This window comes from Phocoena sinus, chromosome 15, assembly GCF_008692025.1.
Source record: "Phocoena sinus isolate mPhoSin1 chromosome 15, mPhoSin1.pri, whole genome shotgun sequence".
In the NCBI taxonomy this organism is placed as follows: Eukaryota; Metazoa; Chordata; class Mammalia; order Artiodactyla; family Phocoenidae; genus Phocoena; species Phocoena sinus.
Genome location: NC_045777.1, coordinates 56,951,240 through 56,975,719, shown reverse-complemented (window position 1 = coordinate 56,975,719; position 24,480 = coordinate 56,951,240). Strand labels below are relative to the sequence as shown.

Genomic DNA, 24,480 nt, shown 5'->3' with positions numbered 1-24,480 from the left:
CACGACTTTCCTGTGCTTCTTGAGCTGATCTGAGCGTATCTCTTCATCTTAAAGAACGCACCAATTTCACTAATTTTACCAAGTTATATATCGTTAGATTTTTAAAAAGCCAGTTAGGGCTTCCCTGGTGGCGCAGTAGTTGAGAGTCCGCCTGCCGCTGCAGGGGACACGGGTTCGTGCCCCGGTCCAGGAAGATCTCACATGCAGCAGAGCGGCTGGGCTCGTGAGCCATGGCCGCTGAGCCTGCGCGTCTGGAGCTTGTGCTCCGCAACGGGAGAGGCCACAACAGTGAGAGGCCCGCGTACCGCAAAAAAAAAAAACAAAAAAAAGCTAGTTAAGCCAGGTCACCTTTAAGGGGCCTGGAAGGAAGTGTTTGGCCTTGGTGATGGTGTCACGATGTGGTTCGAGATTGTCCCCTGGGTTGCCGTCATGGCCGCGTGCTTGTTCATCCCGGGAATGGCCACTGCACGCATCCACAGGTTCACTAATGGAGGCAAGGAAAAAAAGGGTTGCCCATTATTCGTATCTGTGGAACTTGGTGGAAAGAGATAGGCGCATTTCTGGAGTTGATCGTTACTATGTGCCAAAGGGTTTGGAGAACATTGATTAAGGAAGCATTTTCCTGATCGATGAAAAATAACTCAGTTATGCTCATCTACCGCTGCTAGAAGGTTATGCAGTGTATTGTGTAGCATGCAGTGTATTTTGTACTCTGTAATAAAAATAAAACAAAAAAGTAAAATTAATAAAATAAATAAATAATTTAAAAAGCCAGTTACATAAATCAGGAGCTTGGGATGAACACACACACACAACTATGTGTGGGACAGATAACCAACAAGGACCCACTGTATAGCACAGGGAACTCTACTCAATATTCTGTGATAACCCATATGAGAAAAGAATCTAAAAAAGAATGAATATATGTATATGTATAACTGAATCATTTGGCTGTACACCTGAAATGAACACATTGTAAATCAACTGTACTCCAGTAAAATTAAAATTAAAAAATTTAAAAAGCCAGTTATGACGCCATACATACTGTATAATATTAGTTAAGTAACAGAAAGCACTCAAAAAATTATATGTTTTCTCAGGATATGTGCCTATTATATAAATACACAGAAAAAATCTGGAAAGATGCCCTCTCAGGATAGGGGCTGGGATGAAGGTAGGTTTGAGAGGACTTTGTTTTAATTTTTAAAGGGCTGCGACATATATCACTTCTATGGTTAGAAATTTATTTAAAAATGAAAGTGCACAGGGGCTTACACTGGTCAAATGTGGGACAATATGAGCCTTTAGATGAATATTTATTGGCAAGAATAAAACATGACACATTGAATAAAAGCAATCTATGTAAACAGGTACTCAAAACAAATGTGTCTTAGTCCATTGAAACTGCTATAACAGCATACCATAGAGTAGGTGGTTTATAAACAACAGAAATGCTTACAATTCTGGAGGCTGGAAGTCTGAGTTCAGGGTACCAGCATGGTCAGGTTGTGGTGAAGGCCCTCTTGGGGTGACACAAACATTCAGGCCAGTGCTTGTACACGAATGTTCATAAATCACTATTCATAGTAGCAAAAAGAAACAACCTAAATGTCCATCAGCTGAAAAATGGATAAATAAAATGTGGTCTATCCATACAGGGGGAAATTAGCCAGCCTTAAAATGGAAGGAAGTACTGATACATGTTACAACATGGATGGACATTGAAAATATGATACTCAGTGAAATGTGCCAGACACGAAAGACCACACACGTACTGCATGATTCCATGTATAATGAAACATCCAGAAAAGGCAAATCCATAGAGACCTAGTGGTTGCCAGGGCCTGGGGAGAGGGAAAAATGGGGAGTGGCTGCTTAATGGGTGCGGGGTCTCCTTTGGGAGTGATGAAAATGGCTTGAAACTAGATAGAGGGTGTGGTTGTACAACACTGTAAATGTACTAAATGCCACTGAATTGTTCACTTTAGAATGGTGAATTTTATTTCAGTTAAAAAATCCATGAGTTCATAATGAAACTAAAAGACTTTTTAAAAGGGTGGTGGATGGAAAACTGCAGTGAGAAACTGTAGAAGGAAGGATGAATAGAAATAGAAAATCACTCTTTAAAGTCACCTTAATGCTGACTGATCCAGATAAGAATCATCAATGGATGTTAAACCCTTGGGAAAAAGACAATTGAGGTACAAGACAGTCACACAGGCCACACTGACCTGACCGCACTGCCACCCTGATCTCAGACTTGCAGCCTCCAGAACTGTGAGAAATAAATTTCTGTTGTTTATAAGCTGCCCAGGCTGTAGTATGCGGTTATAGCAGCCTGAATGAACTAAGATATAATCTACATAACTGTCAAATTCACTATTTTAAAGTGTATAAATTGGTGGATTTTGTATATTCACAACATCGTACAGCCATCACCACTGTCTAATTCCAGAATATGTTCATCACCCCCAAAACAAACACTGTGCCCATCAGCATCCTCCTGTAACTGAAAGTGGGGTCCCTCTGTTCGCCACTCAAAAGCCAATAAAGAGGCAAAGTTGGTGGGAAGTAAAGTTTGCTTTATTTTGGAGGCCAGCAACTGGGGGGAGGTGCAGAGTCCTGTCCAAAGGCCAACTCCCCCCCGCTGACAACCAGGGGGCAAGAGCTTTTATAGGCAGAGGGAGGGGGCTACATGCAGAAACATCACAGTCAGCTCTGACAGTCATCTTGAAATTGGTCATTGGTGGTCTGACCAGCACCACATTGATGGTTTTAGATACAGTTAACCTTCAGTTCCCCGGGTCGCTTTGTTCCCATTTCCTTGAGGCCAATTCTCGGAATTGTGGCAGCTTATGTCATGGCTACAGCCTGGTCATCATGTAGTTAACTTCTTCCACCTGGTGAGGGTTTCAGTAACTATAAGACAGCTCACAGGATATGGCTCAGAATATTATCTGTAGCCCTTGAGAGGGAACTAAATGTCCTTGACTTTGCTCACTGACTCAACTATTATCGTTTCGTCCTGCTTGACTATTTTTCTTTGCTTCTACATTCTCTCACTTCTCTGATTAAACTTATTCTTTGGCTAAAGTTTTTCCATAGACAAAAGGCAGGAGGATATGGGAGTGGGGGAAGCACCATAGCGTCCTGTTTCATTTCACTCTCCATTGCCCTCTCCCATGGCAAATGCCAAACCACTTTCTGTCTGTGGATTTGCCTCTTTGGGCTATTTCATATAAATGGAATCCTACAAAATGCACTCTTTTGTGCTTGGCTTCTTTCACTGAGCATGTTTTCAAGGTTTACCCGTGTTGTAGCATGTATCAGTACTTCATTCCTTTTTTTTTTTTGAGATGTCTTATCAATTGTCAAATTAATTTATTCTAAGTTGCCAGTGTAATTTTTTAAAACGTGAGTTGGTAAACTCCGATCTGATTAAACATATGTCTTTGGGCTTCCCTGGTGGCGCAGTGGTTGAGAGTCCGCCTGCCGATGTAGGGGACACGGGTTCGTGCCCTGGTCCCGCGGAGCGGCTGGGCCCGTGAGCCATGGCCGCTGAGCCTGTGCGTCCGGAGCCTGTGCTCCGCAACGGGAGAGGCCACAACAGTGAGGGGCCCGCGTACCACAAAAAAAAAAACAAAAACACATGTGTCTTTGGCTGAGAATACTTTTTTAATTGAAGTATAGTTGATGTACAATTTTATATAAGTGTATGGTATAGTGATTCACAATTTTTAAAGGTTATACTCCATTTGTAGTTATTATAAGTACTTCATTCCTTTTTAATGGCAAAACAACATTCCATGGTATGGAGAGACCACATTTATTTATTCATTCATTAGTGGATGGACATTTGGGTTGTTTCTACTTTTTGGCTGTTATAAATAATGGTGCTGTGAACATTCATGTAAAGTTTTTGTGTGGACATACATTTTCATGTCTCTTGGCTACCTACCTAGGAATGGAATTTCTGGGTCTTTTGGTGACTGTGTTTAATCTTTTAAGGAAAGTCAAACTGTTTTCCAAAGTGGCTGCATAATTTTATATTCCAGCCCCAGCTGAGTATGAAGCTTCCAGTTTCCTGGAGTTTAGTCTTATTGGGGAACTCTTGGAACTAGTGTAAAACACATGCCTCTGAGTTGTCTCACCCAAAGGGTGTGGGTGCTGGGGCATTTATACACCAAATCCCGCAGTCATTGGTTAGGCCTGCTAATTTCTTGGCTTTTCTGGTTGGCCGTGGGTGAGCAGAGTGACCCTAGAGAAAGCCTCTGGTGCTGCCTATTAGATGTTGGGCCTGGATGCATGGACAAAAGGGATGCGATGAAGTATCTCGCCTGCTGTTCTTATGAATTGTTTAAGGATAACCCAGCCAATTCTCATATCTCCCACAGCCTGCTGTGGCCCTCACAGGACTGCAGATACCCTTTTAATTTGTTAAAATCACACAATTAAGGATCTGTAGTGATCTGAAAAGCATCCTCCAAAAGTTCATATCCAGCTGAAACCTCCGAATGTGACCTTCTTTGGAAATACGGTCTCTGTAGACGTAATCATCTTGGATTTAGGGTGGACCCTGAATCCAATGACAAGTGTCCTTATAAAAAGAGGACTTCCCTGGTGGTCCAGTGGTAAAGAATCCGCCTTCCAATGCAGGGGGCGCAGGTTTGATCCCTGGTCAGGGAACTAAGATTCCCACATGCCGCGGGGCAACTAAGCCTGTGCGCCACAAATACTGAGCTCATGCGCCTCAACTAGAGAGCCCGCATGCCCCCAAACTACAGAGCCCACGCACTCTGGAGCCTCTGCGCCACAACTAGAGAGAGAGAAGCCTGAGTGCCACAACAAAAGCCTGCACACCACAATGAAAAGATCTCACATGCCTCAACGAAGATCCATGAGCCTGCAACTAAGACCCGATGCAACCAAAATAAATAAACAAATTAAATACATATTTAAAAAATAAATAAAAAGAGGAGAGGATGCAGAGAGAAGAAGGTGATTGAAGACAGAGGCAGAGATTGGAGTGACCAGTCTACAAGCCAGGGGACACCAAAGATTGCTGGCCACACCAGGAGCCGGGAGAGAGGCAGAGGACAGAGCGTCCCTCAGAGTCTCTTGCAGGAATCAACCCTTCTGACATCTTGATCTTAGACCTCTGCTGTCCAGAACTGTGAGAGGAGAAATTGCTGTTGTTGAAGCCCCCTAGTTTGTGGTACCCAGTTAGGAAGCTAACGGGTGGTCTCAGCTGGTCGGTGCCTCAAGGCTTTGGTGTCCCCTAGGCTCCGAAGGCCAGTGCCCAGCCCGGTTTCCACCTCCACGATCAGCTCCTTCTGAAGTTCACAGTCTAAATGCTCCCTGCTCAGATAGGCCTTCTCCCCACTGCCCCATCCTGTGTTGCCCCCTACCATCTGTGCAAGGATCTCTATCACACACCTGTTTTATTTTCTTCCTAGGCCTGTTGCTCTCCAGAACGACCTGTTATTTAATTTCTCCGTGTTTATCATCTGTCTTTTGCACTAGCATGTAAGATGCATGACAGCGGGGCCTTGCCTGCCTGGTTCACTGTTTTTCTGAGCACCTGTGATAGGGGACTCTGCAGAAAGAACGAGAGGCTGGAGACCTTCGGAGCGCCTCTGGAGGCGCTACTGCCCCAGATGTCATGGGGAAGGTGTAACTTCAGAGAAACTGGCCCTTGACACCCTACCCACTTGCTGTGCATGGTGGGCAGAAGAGGTTTTGGTGAAACACTTAGACCAGGATCAAAATGTTCTCTTTTGAGATGAGCTTAAGAAGTCACCCTGTTCTTTCCTGTGTCCGGCTTTGGGAGAATAATGAATATTTCCAAGTGTCCCAAGCCTGCTCTGTTTTCCTTCTTCCCAGATTACCCCAGGACCCAGGATGCTGGTGGAAGTCTTTGAATGGCATCTTCTCTTCCTGGTGAGGCTCCCTCCCTCTTCTGATTATGGCTGTCTCCTAGCAAGGTGTCTGATTGCTGCATCTGAGCACTTATTGTAGGGTAGCAGTGGAATCACCAGGATCCAGATATCGGGGTACATCCTCTGAATAGCAGGACCAGTGTGGGGGGAGGCACAGGGGAGGCGAATGCACCATCTCCCCAGGGAAGGATTAGCTACTTTGATTGATTGATTTATTTTTAAAATTATTTTTAAGCTGCTTTTCAACTGTCTCTGCCCAACAACTTCTTTGGGTCTCCCCTCTGATTTCTATTTAATTTTATTTAAAATGTCTCTTTTCTTCAAGCTTGGGCAGGGATTGATCTTTGCTATCTGAGTAAGGGATAGTAACTCTGGAATGCGAAGCCATGTCCTGTTTAATAATTCCTGGACGAATGGAGGCTGTGCCAGGCATCCCATATGTTTTATCGCTTTTAGTTCCCACAACAACGCTATGAGTGAAGTATTGTTCCCATTTTATAGATGAGGTCAGACAGGTTAAGTCATGTGCCCAACATCCTTTCCTTCCCTTTTCTTTTCTTTCCCTCCTGTTCCGTCCTTCTTTTCTTAAAACATGAAAAAATTAATAAACTTTATTTTATAGAGCAGTTTTAGGTTCATAGCAAAATTGTGTTAAGTACAGAGATTTATATCCAATATATCCCCTGCAAACTGCCCCGCCCCCAATCTGTAGCCCCAGGAACCTCTCCAGCTGAGCTGTAGTTACCTGTTTCTCCGAGTGCCTTGAAATCCACCATCCAGGTGGGCAATCGTGGTCTCGACACTCAGGAAAGCGGTGACTTGACGAATGCCCATGGTTCGTCTCATAGAGATGCTTTCTTGTTTGTTCCTGAGAGTCCTCTGGGGGTCATGGCTGTATTGAGTAAGAACTTCCTAGAACACATTGTGGTTTGAAATGCTGGACTTGGTAGATGGGGAATAGGCTGGGGGAGGGAGAAAAGCACCGAACTGGGCCCAGGAGGGACCCTGGGCAGCTTAAGGGAGACATGGGTTGAGAGTCTGGGCTCTGGACTCTAGTAGACCTGGGACTGGCCCCCACCTGTGAGACTTCAGGTGTCCTCTCTGAGCATTGGCTTCTTTCTGGGTGAACCAGGATAGGCTGGTCCAATGCCTTCTCCCCTGCAATGCGCCCCCATCCTATGTAGGCACCCCCCACCAAACAGGAATGGGGGCTCTTGTTGGAGAGTCAGAATGTAGATGGCCCCTTTCATTCTGCTCCCAGCCTTTGTGATCTTTTTTTTTTTTCTCTCTCCAGCTCAGAATTTCTCGTTTCTAGCTGACGATACTCCGTGAGGCTTCAGATCTTACAAAGGCACTTTGATCATATGGCTCATCATCAGCTCCTTTTATCTTGGGAACATGTGGCGAACCAAACCTAATCAATCCAGAGCGGCAGAGGGCTCACGGATGGTCCACATCTGCCCGGGTCTCCTTCAAGAGCACCGAGTCAGGATGAGGCTGCCTTGCCTGAGAACTCACACCTGTCTGGACATACCCAGCAGTGCAGAACACAGCACCCATGGGTCGGGGGCCTCAGCATGCTCACACACGTCATCTCCAATCCTCCAGGCTGCCTTAAGAGGGAGAAACCAAGACTGGCCCCATTTTGCAGATCAGCAAACTGAGGCTCAGAGATGTGAAGTCACTTGCCTGCAGTAACTCAGTTCCTAGGGGACTGGCCCAGGTGGGTCTGACTCTGAAAAATGGTTCAGAAAAGTAAAGTGACTCTTCTAAAATGTGCTTCCAGCTTTCTGGAGTCAGGCAGCCTCGATGCCAATCTTAGCCCTGCCCCCTACCCCCTGTCTCAGGTCAGGTTCTCCCAGAAGCAGACCCAGAGATGGAAATTCACATGCAAGTGATTTTTCAAGGGTTTCCAGGAGAAACTGGAAAGGGAGTGAGGAAAGTAGGACAGGGAAGGCGAGAAGGCCAGCATGAGAGAGGGCTCAGGTGGAATTCCAGCTTCAGCCTGATCCCACGGGGAGCTGTGGAGCATAAGTTATACTACAGCCTTTCCCCTTCCTTGAGACAAGTGTAGGAGTTTCCTTGGGCTGTTGTAAGAAACCAGCACAAACTGGGTGGCTTAGAACAACAGAATTGTATAGTCTCACAGTTCCAGAGCCTAGAAGTCCAATATCAAGGTGTTGGCAGGGCCAGGCTCCCTCTGAAGGCTCTTGGGAAAGATCTGTTACAGGCTTCTCTTCCAGTTGGCAACCCTGGACGTTCCTTGCCTTGTAGACGCATCGCTCCAATCCCTGCCTCCATCTTTGCATGCTCTTCTCTTCTGTGTCCGTGTCTTCTCTTCTTATGAGGACCCTTGGATTTAGGCCCCTAACAGGTAATCCAAGATGATCTTCTGATGACGGACTCACTCATCTAATGTCTGATCCATTCTGCACACTTTCCTAGGCCTTTTGACCTTGCACAGCCCTGTGCCTGTTCCGATGGCTTGGTTGGAAGCCCCTGAAACCAGCAATGGCTAAAACATACTAAAAAATATGACAGTGTACTGGGGGACTCTCACACCAAAAGGATGGAAAAGCTGGGAAAGCCAGACCTTGAGAGGGACAGGGTCCAGAGAGCTCAGGAAATTTAGGACGAAAGCAAAGCGTCCTTCTTCAAGGCGTTACCTTAGAAATGGGGTAACCCTACGCCCCAAGCACTTTCCTTCATCACGGTCTCTATTCACGAGGCATATTCTGGAAAGAAGAGCATCTGATTGGCCTACCCTTTAGGAATTATGACTCCAGATGGATATTGAGGGAAGATGGCGGTCAGAACACCACCGCCCCGCTCTGGAGCTCACGTCGTTTCCATCACACACGCCTCATCTCCCACGTCCACACTCTAACCTTTTCACACTTCACACTGTCAGCTGACCTGGAAAACAACCCCTCTGCCCAACAGTGTGCGGCTAAAAAGCAGCTCGTAAAGAGTGTCGGTGAAGGAAAGCTGGCTGGACGCAAAGGTCAGAGCCAGCGGGGCTGCAGTGCCCTGGTCCTTGCTCACAAGGGCTCCAGGTCTGGAGCATTGTCAGCGACACAGCGAGCCCAGGACAGGGTCTCTAGAAGGCGGAGGGGCTTCTCCGTGGCCCGCCCCACCCCGGCAACAAAAACGATCATAAATCGGCAAATGTTTGTTGAGTGCTTGCTGTGTGCCAGGCCCTGTTATAAATACTTTACCCATGTTAATTCCATCCTCGCAACAGCCTATGAAGGAATGTGCTATCATTACTCCCACTTTACAGATAAACTGAGGCACACAGAATGGTGATGTAACTTGCCCAGAGCCGACGTTGCTAACCCTCCAATTCCCGCAGCGAAGAGGAGCCAGGTGCTCAGAGCCCACTAGAAGGGCAGCCATGTCCCCCGGAAAGCCCCACTTTTCAGATCAGGAATATTTTCATAGGCATCACCAATGATGATCCCTCCTGCCTCATTAGGTGGGTTGGGGGCGGGCATCTCCCTGTTCGCCCCTGGACATCATGTCCTAACACATTATCGTAGGTAAGGAAGATGCCGATTGGGCCCATCCCCAATTCTGCACTAACTCAAAGTCACCCCACTATCTGCTCACCAAGACCCTTACTGGCAGAAGGGCTGCTGGGCCTGTGATGAGTGTCCCTTGGTGGAGATCTGGACAGGAGAAGACGTTGGTCTCTGCCGATCTGCACAGCTGCTTCATCTTTCCAACCCACGCCCACCTTCGATGACTGCAAAAGTGACCGGTGGGGCAAGGGAGGTGAAAGAGCCAGGGTAAGGCAGGGTGGAAAGGCTTTAACATGCATTTATTGAGCACTTACTATGTGCCAAAAAGTGTACCATGCCCTGGGGAGCAAATGCAGAGCGAAACAGCCCCAGCTGCCCTTCAGAAGCTTGCACATGGACCGGTTTCCCAAGGTGGGGGGGCTGCATCTTCTGGATGTGGGTGGGATGCATCCTCCAGGGGTGGGTGGGATTGGAGAGTGTTTCCAGATGTTGCGTGTCAAGGATTGAGTAACATCTGATCACACAGAAAGACAGCCATTTCCTCTCCAATGCTCCTTTAGCCCTCTGATCGCTCCCAGAAGGAAGTCTCAATTTGTTGCTGGAACAAATGCCCTTATAGCTGACGCTTGTCCATTTCCCTTTTTACCAAGACAGCAAGCTTCAGGCTCAGACTTGGGCAGTTCCAGGCGAGAATCCAGTAGGCTTGCCTCGTTTCCCACGATATTCACTTTCACAAACACCTTCTCTGCCTGGTAAGAAATGGCAGTTTTCCACTGCAGCAGTAGCACCCAGAGCTCTTTTAAAGATGATTTTAACAAGGTGATTCTATTTAAAGAAAAATATTAAGTAGGTAACTGGACCTCTGGATTTTGGCAGAAGAAATGTGAAGGAGACAGTAGGCTTATAATTTTATATATTATATGGATTAGAGCTATGCCATCCAAAATGATAGCCACTACTCACCATGTGGCGATTTAATTTTAAGCATTTTAAGTGCAGCTCCTCAGTTACACTGGCCACATTTCAAGTGCTCAATAGTCATTTGGGGGACTTCCCTGGTGGCGCAGTGGATAGGACTCCGTGCTCCCAATGCAGGGGGCCCGGGTTCCACCCCTGAGCAGGGAACTAACTCCCACATGCATGCCGCAACTAAGGAGCCCACCTGCTGCAACTAAGACCCGGCACAACCAAATAAATAAATAATAATTATTATTTTTTTAAGTGCAGATTATTTTTAACAAAAGAAAAAAAATAGTCATTTGGGACAGTGATTATCAAAGTAGATAGTGTTGCCATACGAGACCCTCTTACTTTCAAGACAGGTCTAGGCAAGGCGTATAAAAGACACTTCAGCTGTGGGAACACCCCCACTGTGGGTTCCAGGATTCCATACCCGCCTCCTTTGCATCACTTGGGTTCACTGGATTAGATAAAGCAACTAGAACAGTGCCAGGCCTGCAGAAAGGGCTAAGTAAGGGTTGGCTGACATTATTATTATTATTATCGCTATTATTGTAATAGGGAAGAACAAATCTGACTCCACATTAGGTCTGTTTCTTTTACTTGAACCTTTGTATTCTATTGCTTTTGCTTCCAGTTAAGAATGTTGCCTGTAGCCTGAAATAGACAGGATAGCCCATTCTCAAGGCTCTTTTCCATTCACATGGAGATAAAAAAATTGCAGAACAGAGAATAACATTGTCTTGTTGGAGGTTTACAGGAACATCGTGACCTGACCTACATGGACAGCTGCAAGAACAAAGGATTCCGGCACCCAGAAATTTGCAACAACTAACCACGCCCCTCCCTCACCTTGCCTTTAAGAATGCTTTGCTGAAACCCTTCGGGGAGTTTGGGGGTTTGGGGGCGCGAGCCACCCGTTTCCTTGCAGGTCCCTGCAATAAACCTTTCTCTGCTCCAAACTCCTGCGTCTGGGTTTGTTCGGCCTCACTGTGCATGGAACACGAACTACTTGCGTTTGGTAACATTATTATTATGTCTCCCCTCTCTTGAGTGTGAACTCCAAACTCTGGGAGGAACAAAGACCAGGTCTCTGGATGCTCCCATTTTCTATCCAGCCCCAAGGGAGCTTTCCTCATTCCTCTTTCCCAGTGTTGATTCTTTGAATACAAAAACTTTTGTCTGTGCTCAAGGAGAGAGATAATCCATTCAGCCTCCCATTCTGCATGGCTTTTCCTGGCCACCCGATTCAGTATGGCCCCCACCTCTCTCTCCATCCTGCTGCCATGCCTTGCCTTTCATAAGGGCAATTATCACCCCCCAATATTGCAAGTTAATTGACACATTTTCTCTTCCTCCCACTAGAGCAGAAGTTCTGTGAGGGCAGGACCGGGTGGGTGTCTCTTTTGTTCACTGCTTTATTCTCAGCTTACAGAAGACTGCCTGGCACATACCATGCGCTTGATAAACACTTATTGAATGAATAAATTTCTCAGTGCCCTGTCTCAATCAAACATGGAAAACAAACACACAACGAAGACGTAGAAGAACTTGTGTTTCAAAAAAAATGGAAGAGAGCTTATTCATCCACAAAAATGTTCACATTAGCAAACTGCATGTTGGCATAACTGGTGAGACCCCTGGAATCATTTGAGTTTGGGTCCCCTAGTCTACGGTGACACAGTGACAGTCTAGAAAGAATGAGACTCTGTATATAAGATATATATCTTATATATACACAAAGGGTTACCAACTAACCCTGTATGGTGCCAGAATAGTAAATAGTTAACGCATTCCTGGCCATATGATCTCTGACACAACGATTCAGCTCTACCATTGTAGCATGAAAGAGGCCATAAACAACTGTAAATGAGTTGGCCTGGCTGTTTGCTAATAAACTTTACTCACAAAAGCCAGGCTGTATTTGGCCTGGGACCGTGGTTCTAAGAGAACTGTTCAGGAACTAAAGAGAAGCATGTGTGTTTATTGAGCAAATACTATAAACCAGGGACCAAGCTGGGCTGTTCCCTTTAAACCCTAAAACAACTCCATCAGGTGGGCACTATTATCCCCATTTTATAGATGAAAGAAACTGAGGCTCTGAGACATTGATAACTTGCCCAAATTCACATAGCTCATTAACAAAAGAGGACTTGAACCCAAGACTCCAAGCCCAGGCCTTTGTGCGCACGTGGCACTGCCTCCCCTGGGGATGGCTGTTGCTTCCTGTATCCCATTCCAGGTCCCTCAGCCCTTGTGTGCCCCTCCCCCAGCACTCCACCTTTATCCCAGAGAACATGAAGCACCTCTTGTTTGCCATCCTGCCAGCACACCTTCCCTGAACCACACCCCTAAGCTATCTTGCTCTCTCCTTCTCCACAGAGCTCGGCGCTGCTCTGACAGCAACACATTTCCCCAACTGGGAGAGAAGAAATCGAAATTTTTGTTTTTTTGTACAAAAGCTGCCCTTTTCTCCTGCAGCTAAAATTCCCCCACAGAACAGGAAGAATATCCAAAGTCAGGCCAAAAATCGCTATTTATTGAGCTGGCACCAGGGCCAGAAGCTGGATAGGGGCTGGAGAAGCGAGGAGACCACAGCGCCACCACCTCTAGGAGCTGATAGAAGTAAGCCCAGGCCCCGCTGCGGGAACACAAAGTTCCCTTGATTCAGCCTGGCAAGGGGATGGGGAAGACTCCAAAAGATGGAGAGCCTGAAAGATGTGTAGGAACTAATCAACGGCCAAGTCACAAGGGCGGGCGTTCTGGGTGCAAAGATTCGGCGGGAGAGCATTGTCTTTGCAAAACCACCAGCAGCCTGGTACGGCTGGCACACCAGGAATCAGAAGGGACTCTACGGTGGACACCTGGGGTTTGAGGCTCCCCAGCACCCCTTCTCCTTTTTCAGGCAATGGTACCCTAATTTTTCTTAGGGGAACCATCCCCTGCATTACGCAGTCTTAGCGGTGCTGTCAATCAAGGTGCCCCGCCCATTCTGCTCGCAGCACTCCTTCTTGAATCACTCTACTGACCTAGGTTCTGGGTGGGGCTGTCAATCATGACACGCCTGCCCCTGGAAGCTGGTCATGTGATCCAGGATGGCCAATCATAGAGCCCCAACTTCCTGGTGATGTAATTCTAGCAAGGGGTATGTGACCCAAACTGGGCCAATCATATTCTTTCGGGTTAGCCTGTGGATATTGGGAGAGGGATGCTTCTGTTCTCCCAGGCTTGCTAGGCCGGGAAGAAATAGGTCTGTCATGTGGATAGAGCCTGAAAAACAGAAGCAAACAGAGCTAATAGATTGGTAAAGACAGAGTCCTGCCAACAGATATCCTTCCAGCTCCGGGATACAGCCATGCCTGGAGCCAGCCACCCAGAACTCCCCAGTTCTGTGAGCTCTTTTTAGCTTAGACTATTTTGAGTTAGGTTTCTGAAACTTGAAACTGAATGAGTACAAACACCGTAAGATTTATTGAGCACTGGCCTTGTGCAAGACATGGTAGTAAGAATTTTACGAGCATTGTGTGATTCATTTCTGGTGAGTCACTTCATCTCCTGGAGACTTCATTTGCTGGTGTGTAAAATGGGTATAATATGATAAGAATAGCATTGTTGGGAGACTTAAATGAAGTAAAACATACAAAGCACCTGTCATAGGGACTTCCCTGGTGGTCCAGTAGTTAAGACTCTGTGCTCCCAGCGCAGGGGGCACGGGCTCGATCACTGGTCAGAGAACTAAGATCCCGCATGCCTCGTGGAGCAATTCTAACCTTGTAGAATTGTAATTCTATAACCTTGTAGAATTGCCATGAGGACCGGGGCGATGCAAGTAAAACACTCAGAGCAGGGCCCCGCACCCAGAGAAAGAAAGAAATGCTACTATCATGATTTTATTCATAGAAAAAAGATTAGAAAGAAACGCACATGACAGGTTAACAGAGGTTTCTCTGCATAATAAACAACTTTATTTTTTTTCCTTTTCCCCAAGAATAAAAAAAAAAGTTACATAGTATTTTTATACTGAACATTTCCACTCCTTCCTGGCCCATCCCATCCCAAGAGTCTCTGATTGTACATTCTCTGTGGGATTCTCTTCAGACTTGAAGTAATGGCCGAGGTTGGATAAGGCCAGGCTTGTCTGTCCTGGGTCTAGATGCCTTATTTCCCTCAGCTGTTGTAGAAAAGAGAGACTTCTTAACATTGGAAAGATGTCTCTGAACAAAATTCCAGGGCCAGGGAGACGAATGGAAGGAGGTAGGGAGGGTAGTGAATGTGCTTACTTACTTACTTTACTTATTTATTTATTTGTTGGCCATGCTGCGCGGCTTGTGGGCTCTTAGCTCCCCGACCAGGGATCGAACCTGTGCCCTCTGCAGTGGAAGCACAGAGTCTTAACCACTGGACCACTAGGGAATTCCCCTGAATATGCTTACTTTAATAGGCATCAATTATGCCCATTTTTCAGATGGGAGAAAGATGCTTGTAGAGGTTTCAGAGATGCAGATGAGTTGGGGACTGGAGGTAAATGACTGAATTGTTGAAGCTTCCAGCCAAGCTACCATTTCTGGCTCGATGATATGGAACTACAGGGGCAAGTGGCCTGGCTTGTTTGGAGACATCAGCTACCTGGTTTCTTTCCCCCATGTTGCTTGTGTTGATGTTGGTCTGGGGAGCGGGGTGGAAAGTGTAGCCAGGTGTTCTGCAGTTCAACCCCGGAATGCCCCAAATGCCCTATTTATGCCCCAGTTGCAAAGGCAGTTTGGCTTGGGAAGCCTCTTTTGGGAAGTCTTCTTTCGCTGGCTCTAGACCTCAACCTTCCATCTTTTGTAGCAGAGTAGAGACCAGACCATGCTCTTAGGAATCAGGTAAACCCACTTCAAATCTCTTTCCCTTTTGTGACTTTGGGTAAGTTACTCCACCTCTCTAAGTCCTGGTTTCCTGATCTCTAATGTGGGGGTGCTAGTGAGTCCCTACCTTTTGGGGTTTGTGCTGGGCAGAATCATGGCCCCCCAAAAGGTGTCCGGGTCCTAATCTCTGAAACCCGTGACTGTAGTACTCTCCACGGCAAAGGGGACTTTGCAGATGTGGTTAAATTAAGGACCTCAAGATGGGGAGATTTTCATGGATTGCCTGAGTGTGCTCAAGGGGATCACAGTGTCCTTATAAGAGAGAGCCAAAAGGGTCAGAGAGAGAAGGTATAAGGGCAAAAGCAGAGGGAGCAGAGGTCCGAGAGGAGGGAAGATGCTATGCAGCTGGCTTTGAAGATGGAGGGAGGGGCTACAAGCCAAGGAATGCAGGCGGCCTGTAGATTCAGCACAGCCCTGCCCACACCTTGACTTTAGCCCGAGGAAACTAATTTCAGACTTCTGACCCCCAGAACTGAAAGAGAATGAACTGGTGTTGTCTTAAGCCACTCAATTTGTGATAATTTGGAATAGCGGCCACAGGAAACTCATGCAGGGTTGCCGTGTAGACGAAATCTCAGGAACGTGACAAGGTATGGGGGAGAGTGATTGGCTGGAGGAGGGAGTGGGGGGCCTGTCTGAATATCCTGCTATGGGAAGGGTTTTTAAGTCAGACCTTCACAAATGGTAGCTGTCCTCAAAGAGTATGGTTTCGACCTTCTTCTGTGACTGCATGTACTACGTCGTGTTGAGTGTATTCCTTTCCTGTTCTGTGTCTCCTGGGACACTGTGAGGTCCTCAGAGGAGGAAGGGGACCTTGTCTTATTCCTATTGTATCCTTTGTGCCTGGCACACAGTAGCTGCTCAATAAACGAGAGCTTTCGAAGCTGAGCAGAGATGCCCCTCTTCTCGTCTTCCATGCAGAACTGTGCTCTTTCCTTTCTGGGTCCCGCTTTCCTCCTCTGTAAGATGATTGGGCTGATTCTGTGGTTTCTTCCAGCTCTATGGTTCTAGTGCCTCCGCCTCTCCCCCAGACCCCGCTGAGCCACTGTATTGAGAAGGACCAAATCTGTCTCTCATGGTTGCAGGTCCTGGCTGGGGAAGGGAGTGGCAATGGCCCCAGCAGCAGGCAATTTCAAGAGAACATGACCTCGGAGATCTGGCTGGTTCCAGACCCACCCCTTGTGATGTCCAGAGTCTCTATCAGCAAATTTCTAGTCTGACCTTTGCTTAGCCCAGCCTGGGAGGGCTGCAGGGAGCTGGCTGGAGGCTGACGCTGGGCACTGATGTGGCAGTTCTGGCACTAACAATCTGGAGAGATGCTGTCTCCTTGGGAGCTTCAAATGCTTTCAGGGGGAGGGCTGGGGCAGGCTGGCTGCTGTCTGCAGCACTGGGGTAGGTGAACGTGTCAGGCCTAATTGTTCAGATTCATGCCCAGGTAGTGGCAACAGCCCAGAGTTGGGAGTCTGGCCTGGATTTGAAAGCCACGTCTGTGCCTTATTAGATATCTGACCTTGCTGGGTCAAACTCTGAATGACTGTGTCATGTTTTGTACAACAGGGACCTATGCTAGTAGCCAGAGCTAACATTTACACTGGCTGTTTTCTAGGGGTTTCCGGGGACTCTGCTCAGAGCTTCACGTGCTTGATTCCAGGTCGTGTCCTTGTAATCCCAAGGTCAGGATCATCTTATGTCTTCTCTACAGATGGAGAAACTGAGGCTTAGGGAGGCTTTGGACCTTGCTTGTGGTCCCAGGCTAGGAAGGGTTGCAGGTGTGGTTTGATCCTGGGTAGCCTGCCTCCAGAGCTGTGTGCTGGTCATAGACCCCCAGCCTCTCAACCAGAACTACCTCCCAGGATCGCCGTGTTCAAGAAGTGATATGACGGATGCCACAGTGTCTGACACAGAGCAGACGTCCACTTTCAGGAAGTGGTGCCATTGTGGTTACTATCGCCCTTGTCACCTCCACCATCATTGTATCACCATTCTCATTGCTCCTGAACGCTTCCCTTTCTGTTCCTTTTGTTCAGGCCTGGACAAGTCTGGCCTAGGCTTCTATAAATTTGCATATCTATATCTGCATATCTATATATATAGTGTATATATATTTATATATACAAAATAGTTTTTAGTATATCTACAGAGTTGTGCAACCATCACCGTAATCTAGTTTGAGAACATTTGTTTCACCCCCAGAAGCAACCTCACGCCTATTTACAGTTATTCCTCATCCCCTCTATGATGGTTAATTCTTTTTTCTTTCTTTTCGGCCACGCCGCGGGGCACGCAGGATCTTAGTTCCCCGACCAGGGGTTGAACCTGGGCCCTTGGCAGTGAGAGCGTGGAGTCCTAACTACTGGACCGCACGGGAATTCCCTGTGATGGTTAATTTTATGCATCGACTTGACTGGCCACGAGGTGCCCAGATTAAGCCTTATTTCCGGGTGCGCCTGTGGGGTGTACCTGTCAGTGAGCTGCCGGATGAGATTACCATTTGTTAAGAGGGTAGATCTCAGGCTAAGTGTTCTTACTGAAAAATGAAAGCAAAACAATAGTGACAACAAAACAACAGAGGGACACAAGGAAACTTTTGGAGGTGAAGAACATGTTTATTACCTTGACTGTGGTCATGGTGACACAAGTGTGTACGTATGTCTAAACTCACTGAATTGTATACATTAATTTGGTGCAGTTTTTTTGTATACCAATTGTACCCATTATAAGACTGGGTGGGGGGAAGAGCATATTTCTTTCATAGGACTGATGTGAAGATTCAGAAAAGAAATCTATTTTAAAAAAAAAGAAATCTATGATGCCTGCATTGTAACCATGCAGCATGTAAACTGTGGCAGGAATAGATTTCCAGAAGAGGATTTCTGCGAGCCCTTTTTACCGATGAGAAAACCGAGGCTCAGAGAAGGGAAGCAATCAGTTCAGATCTCTCAGCAGGCTAGTGGTGCTGGAATCCAGGAGCACTGGCTCATGGTCCTAGCTCTTTCCCTACCACATTGCTTCTGGAAGCGGCTTCTCTCCGGCTGAGGGATTTTTATTCCAATTTGGGAAGAGACTCCCTGAAATGAAAAAAGGGCAACTCAGCCTTCATCTTGGCAACACGCCAGGTGTGCAATGGGAAAATTAGACCAGTGGGTTACTGATCCCTTTTCATTCTAAGCTGATTACATCATATAGGATATGAAGAGTGGCAGCCAGCCCTTCTAGAAGTTTCTAATGGACAGATGGAGGCTGCACTTAAACAGTTATGCAGGGGTCAAGTCCATGGAGTCCAACTGGCCAGCAGAACATCACGACCTCATGAGATTTAATAAACAGAGGACATTTGTCTCTAGTGTGGCGATCTTAATAACTGAACCGATATCCTGGCTATATGTCTAAAGCCTTGAGTTGGTTCCTTACAAGTTTGCCACACAAAATAAGCTCTGTGCTTGCAAGAAGAGACTTTTGGGAAGGCTTTTCATTTATTGAATCAACAAATCTTCATTACACATCTACTGCGTATCATGTACTAACCTAAAGGCCAATGATATGCATGGGGTAGGACCAACATATTCTGTGTCTGCCACAGTTCATAAGGCATTCAGTTGCAAACACAGACAACCCTAAGATGGTGGCTTAAACTGATAGGGGCTTATTTTTATCTTCTAACAAGAATTTCTGAGGTAGGCAATTCAAGGATGGGACAGCTGTTCAACGATGCTATCAGAGACTCAGACTCTTTTTGTTTTTGCCTCCCACCAGGAGGGTTAAACTCATGGTTGTAAGATGGCTGTTGTAACTCCAGACATCACGTCTGTATTACAAGTGGACCAAAAGCCTTCTCCTCCCAGGGCCTGGCCTTTTTTAAATTGGGGGAGCCCTTCCCAACAGACTCTTGCTTCTACCTCATTGGTCAGAATTATGTTACATGGCCACCACTGGCTGGAAGGTACCTAGAAATAAGAAGGGGGAGGTGGATCAGAATGGTGTTGGATGAACCATCCTCTAGTAACTACCATCCTGCTTGAATGTCCAAAGGAGTAGACAGACAGGTAGCAAATGACTTCGTCACTCGATAATCATTAATTACTACGGGGAGAGTCTCAGTGCTAAGATAGCATATGTTTTAGGTTGGGTTTCTTTCGAAGTAGACTCTGGTATAAGGATTTGAGAGCCAGTAATTGTATTTGGGGGGTGATCCTAGGACACACTGGTACAAGAGTGGGGAATTAAGATGAAGAAGAAAGGAAATCAATTGAAGACATCATTGCAGTGGGCAGCTGGGGTTCACTCCCCCTTGGAAACTCTGGGGGACAGAGTAGAACAGGCTTCAGAGCCTTTCCCTCCCCAAAGGGGTGAGGTAGCTAGGGCTATTTATCCTCCAACTTCATCAGTGCTCGGTGTTCCTGGGGGCCTTCACTCTCCAGAAATTCCAGCCTTCTCACTTGGGGAGAAAAGTCCATATGTGGAGAGTCACAGGTGTGTGTGGTAAATGTTGTAGGTGTGCCACTGAGCAGTTGAGAGCCTAAGGAGATACAATGGACCTTAACCACACCTGAATCATCATAAATCATCGTATCCTAAGAGCTTTCGACCTAAATCGGGGGTTGGCTAAGCCCTTTCCAAAGAACTAATTTTTAAGTTGAGGCCCCCGCCCCCGAAAAAAGAAAGAAATAAAAAGGAAAAAAAAGGTGGGGATAAGAGTATTTCAGTTAAAGGGAACAGCATGTGCGGATGCTCAGAGGCAGGAACAAACTTCATGTGTTTGAAGCCTGGGTTTGTGAGGCTGGCGAGGCAAGCAGGGCCTCAGGGCTGCAGAGTTGCACAAATCCAGATCTCACTGATTAAAAAAATGTCGGCTTTCCCATGATACTCAATGCTTCATAATGAAAAGTAACCTTTCTTCCCGGTATCCCGACATCCTCCCTTCCTTCTGCCTTCCTCTTTTTAAATTTTTTTTTAAAGAGTAAAATAGGATTTTATAAGAATTCCTTCACACATCCATTCAAAAACTACTGAGTATCTGTCATATGCCAGGCGCCGTGCTGGGCACTTGGAATGTAACAATGCATAGGACATGGCAGTAACTGTTTTCTTTGAGGGTGGTAGTCTAGTGAGAAAATTAGATGGCATATGTGAACGCACAGCAGATATTCAACAATTGTTGGAAAAGAAAACATTTTCCCTTTGATTCTCCCCACTTTTCAAGTATCAGAAGCCTTGCCCCAGCTGTATCAGTCTAGGAATGTTGATGACTTGAAGAGATTAAGTTATTTGGACGTCAAGACCACATAAATCTTTGTATTCTCTAGTGTGCCTGGCCCCAGGATGTGCTCAGTCAATATTTGTTTGGCTCCATGGATGCCCCCAATTCTGGCTCCCTCTGCTTCCCGGCTGCCCGCAGATTGCTGTCCGTGGTGCTGAAAAGCAAATTCCTGCTTCTCAGTATGAGGCAGCGCAGGTGCTGATGCCCTCCTCTTTCTTTTAAATATTTCTTCTTTGCATGTTTGAAATGCACTCCTCCCCTCTTCTCAAAGCGTTTCCACATATGCTAATAATTATGTTGGTATGACTCTGCATAGGTCACAAAGTACTTATACCCACCATCATTACACCCCCATGGTGCCCTTCTGAGATTGGTAAGTATGAGTGCCCCCATTTTACAGCCGAGAAAACTGAGGCTCAGAGAAGACAGGCAATTTCTCTGGGCTCACACAGTCTGTAAGATGCTGATCTAAGACTCAAAACCAGCCTCTGGAATCCCTGTTCAATGCCCTTTCTCCACCAGTCCTGTACCAACATGGCGCCTGGTGTGGCTTGAATCCTAAATGCTGTGCTTCCTTTGCATTCTGCCTCAGGAGCCTTCAGGTTTTATCCTGCCTCTTCAGTTGACTGGCTGAGTAATGATAGCATCCGATATTTGATGTGCTCCATCCCTCCCCAGATTCATTGAAAAACATTACTCTCTGTGCTTTTTAGAGTGACCGAGCATGATTCAGGTACATTATATCAAAATCCTCAGGAAAAGTAGAATGATCAAAGCTTACAAGGTTGTCTTTACAAAGGGGCCAGGAAGAAGTTCTCCTTATGCAGACGAGAGACGTGGGACCTAGTGAAGGTAAATGCATGTGCTGGGTGGAGGGCCACCATCCACCCTGCCATCACCCCTTCTCTTGGTTCTGGTCATAGCACCTTGGTTTTCCTTTGGGGAGCCAGCTATGTTTGCCAGATAAAAGACAGGACACTCAGTTAAAACTGAACTTCAGATTAAACAACAACAATAACAATTTTAAAAGTATAAGTGTACCCCAAATATTGTATGGAACATATTTATACTAAAATTTTATTATTTATTTGAAATTCAAATTTAACCAGGCACACTGTGCTTTCATTTGGTACATCTGGCAGCCTTGACACTGCTTAAACTCAAATGGTTAGGATGGGACCAATTCACCCTGCCTTGGTTCCAGGAGCAGGCAGGCAATCCAGGCTTGGCCAATCAGAGCCTTCTATCCCTATCACTCAGAGATTGGTTCAGAGACGGGGATATGGGCTTCGATTCTGGAAATGTGGCTTGCACCACTGAGAAAGAGATTTGTTCTTTTTGTTGGGGTTGCTAAGCAGTGAAAGGTAGCTCCTGGGGTCCAACAAGTGAGAGTCTGAATAAGAATGAAGCCAAGAGAGGAAAAACATTTGAGAGACGGAGAGAAAGGGAGAGAGAAGAGATTAAACCTTAAAGACATTATTAGGGGTCCTGGGACCAGCCTTATTGAATTTTACCTTCATGTAGGCTCCCTAATGTAGATGGAACAGTGGAGGACTGGTTGGATGATGATGCAATGGAAGATAACAGTAATAAGGTGATGGAGTTGAAGGCAAAACCATCAGTGGGGATGGTAATGGGAGAGATCAATCTTAATCAAGATGGTGGTTGAAGGGGTGATGCAGTAGAATGTGTGTAAAATCAAGGGGAGGCTGTGTTCTCACTGATGATGGCTCTGTTCAGTGTGTTGATGCTGCTGATAATGGAGATGAGGATGCCAATGATGAAGATTAAGATGGTGGTGGTAAGAGAGAATAAAGCAACAAGGAAAAGAATGGTTCTCAGCCTTAGTCTATCCCCAAGTCCTATCAATTCTACCCCTCTCAATTAAAAAAACAAAATCTATTTACTTCCCTCCCTCCTCACTGCTGCCACCACCACAGCCTAAGCATCCAAGCATCTCTTGCTGCTTCTACTTATATGTTGCTCCTAACTGGCTTCCTCACTTCCTTTCCTGTTTCCTTACAGTCTCTGTTCCACACTAAAGCCGATACGGAGAGTGAGATTTTAAAAATGTAAATTACAGCATTTCACTACTCTTCTCAAAACTGGTCAGAAGCCTAGACTAGAAACCAAACTCTTTATTGTGACCCCAGGACATGCATGGCCTGGCCCCAACCTATTCCTCCAGTCTCATTTCCCTCTACTTACTCCTCTCTCACTATGTTCCAGCCTGATTACTCTTGGAGTTTCTCTAAAATGTACCAAACCCTTTGTATAAGCCATCCCCTAGGCGTGAAATGCCTTTATATTCTTTGTGTCTCATCATCCATGTCACTTCCTGGATTCCGAATCCCAGGGAGACCTCCCCTCTTTTACTTTCTCTCAGAGTACCCTGTTCAAAGCAAGATTTGTTGAAGGATTCTCTCCCCAATTCATCAAATTTTGGGAGTTGGCACAATATTTCCTTAAGAACGTGTCACAGGAGCGCCAAGATTTTGGTCTCTCAGCCATAAAGGGCAGCCTCCAGGGGCCTTTGGTAGCTGCAGCCCCTGAGGCTGGTCATCTTCAGCTTCTAGAAGCTTCTTCTATTTATCCCGGTGTGCCATACAAGTATGATGTTTTTCCTCTGCATTCCTGGCTTTGAAAAAGCTGGGAAGCCTACACCACACACTTCTTAAGGGTAGGGGCTGTGTTTGGATTGTTTATGGCTATATTTTTAATATAAACTGTAGTGTCTGCCCCATCGTAGGCACTCAAGAATCTTTCTTGAAATAATGAAAGGTTTCATGGTGGTGAAAAAGGTGGTGGAATTGATAAGGGTGATGGTGATGATAAAGAAGAGGATGGTGATGATAAAGAAGAGGATGGTGATGATAAAAGAAAAGAATGGTGATGGTGATGGTGGTGGTGGTGCTGGTGGTGCTGGTGGTGGTGCTGGTGGTGGCAGTGATGGTGATGAAGACTTTGGTGGTAGAGATGATGGACTCAGAAGACGTGGCCCATTGCTTTAAAGAACTTAAAATTTTTTTTAAAAATTTTATATTGGGCAATAGTTGATTTACAATGTGTTAGTTTCAGGTGCACAGCAAAGTGATTCGATTATACATATACATGTGTCTATTCTTTTTCAAATTCTTTCCCCATTTAGGTTATTACAGAATATTGAGCAGAGTTCCCTGTGCTATACAGTAGGACCTTGCTGGTAATCTGTTAAAGAGCTTTTATAAAAAAAACCCTGATCTGTCTTTTTCCTCTGTAGCCAGCCTAGAAAAATCAACTGAAGGTGGATTTTGGAGGAAGGGTGGTTGAAGCTGGAGCGAGAGGCTATTGAAGATTACCTGCAAACCCGACAGCCGTTGCCCGTCCTTCTTGCTCCCCCAGTTTGCGGGAAGGCCGCCCTCCCTCCCCCACCCCACCCAGCCCTTCTCACTGTTCAGATCACCTGGGCGCTGTGAGCAGAGGAGGGAGCGGTGGGAAGGGTGGCAGAGGGAAGACTCCTGGCGCACCGGGCGGGAAGTGGGAAGTTGAGTCGGTGGTGCGAGGAGAGGAGCCGGGCTTGGGGAGGAAAGGCAGAGGCAGGGCGTAGTGGGGAACGGCTGGGGGTTCGTGGAGAGCGCGGGTCGGGGTAGGAGGGAGAAGGGTCGGGGGAAAGTGAGGAGTGGGGGTGAGGGGCTGCGCTAGGGCTGGGAGTGTTGACTGAGGTGGGGTTTGTCTGGTATGGGGTCTGAGGGAGTAGCCGGGGAAGGTCCCAGGGCGCAGGTGAGGGGCTGAGGGGCGGAGCCAGGGTCGGAGGGAGGGATCGAGGTCCGGAGGCCGGCTTTCCGGCTCCGAGCTCAGGGACGCGGGAGGCGGCGCGGGGGGCTGCGGGCGGCGCGTGGGGTCCCGGCTCGGCG

General features: G+C 46.7%; 1 pseudogene; it reads left to right on the top strand.

The window, feature by feature from the left end:
* The first annotated feature begins 396 nt into the window (after positions 1–396).
* Positions 397–610, top strand: LOC116740975 (annotated as a pseudogene).
* The last annotated feature ends 23,870 nt before the right edge of the window (positions 611–24,480 follow it).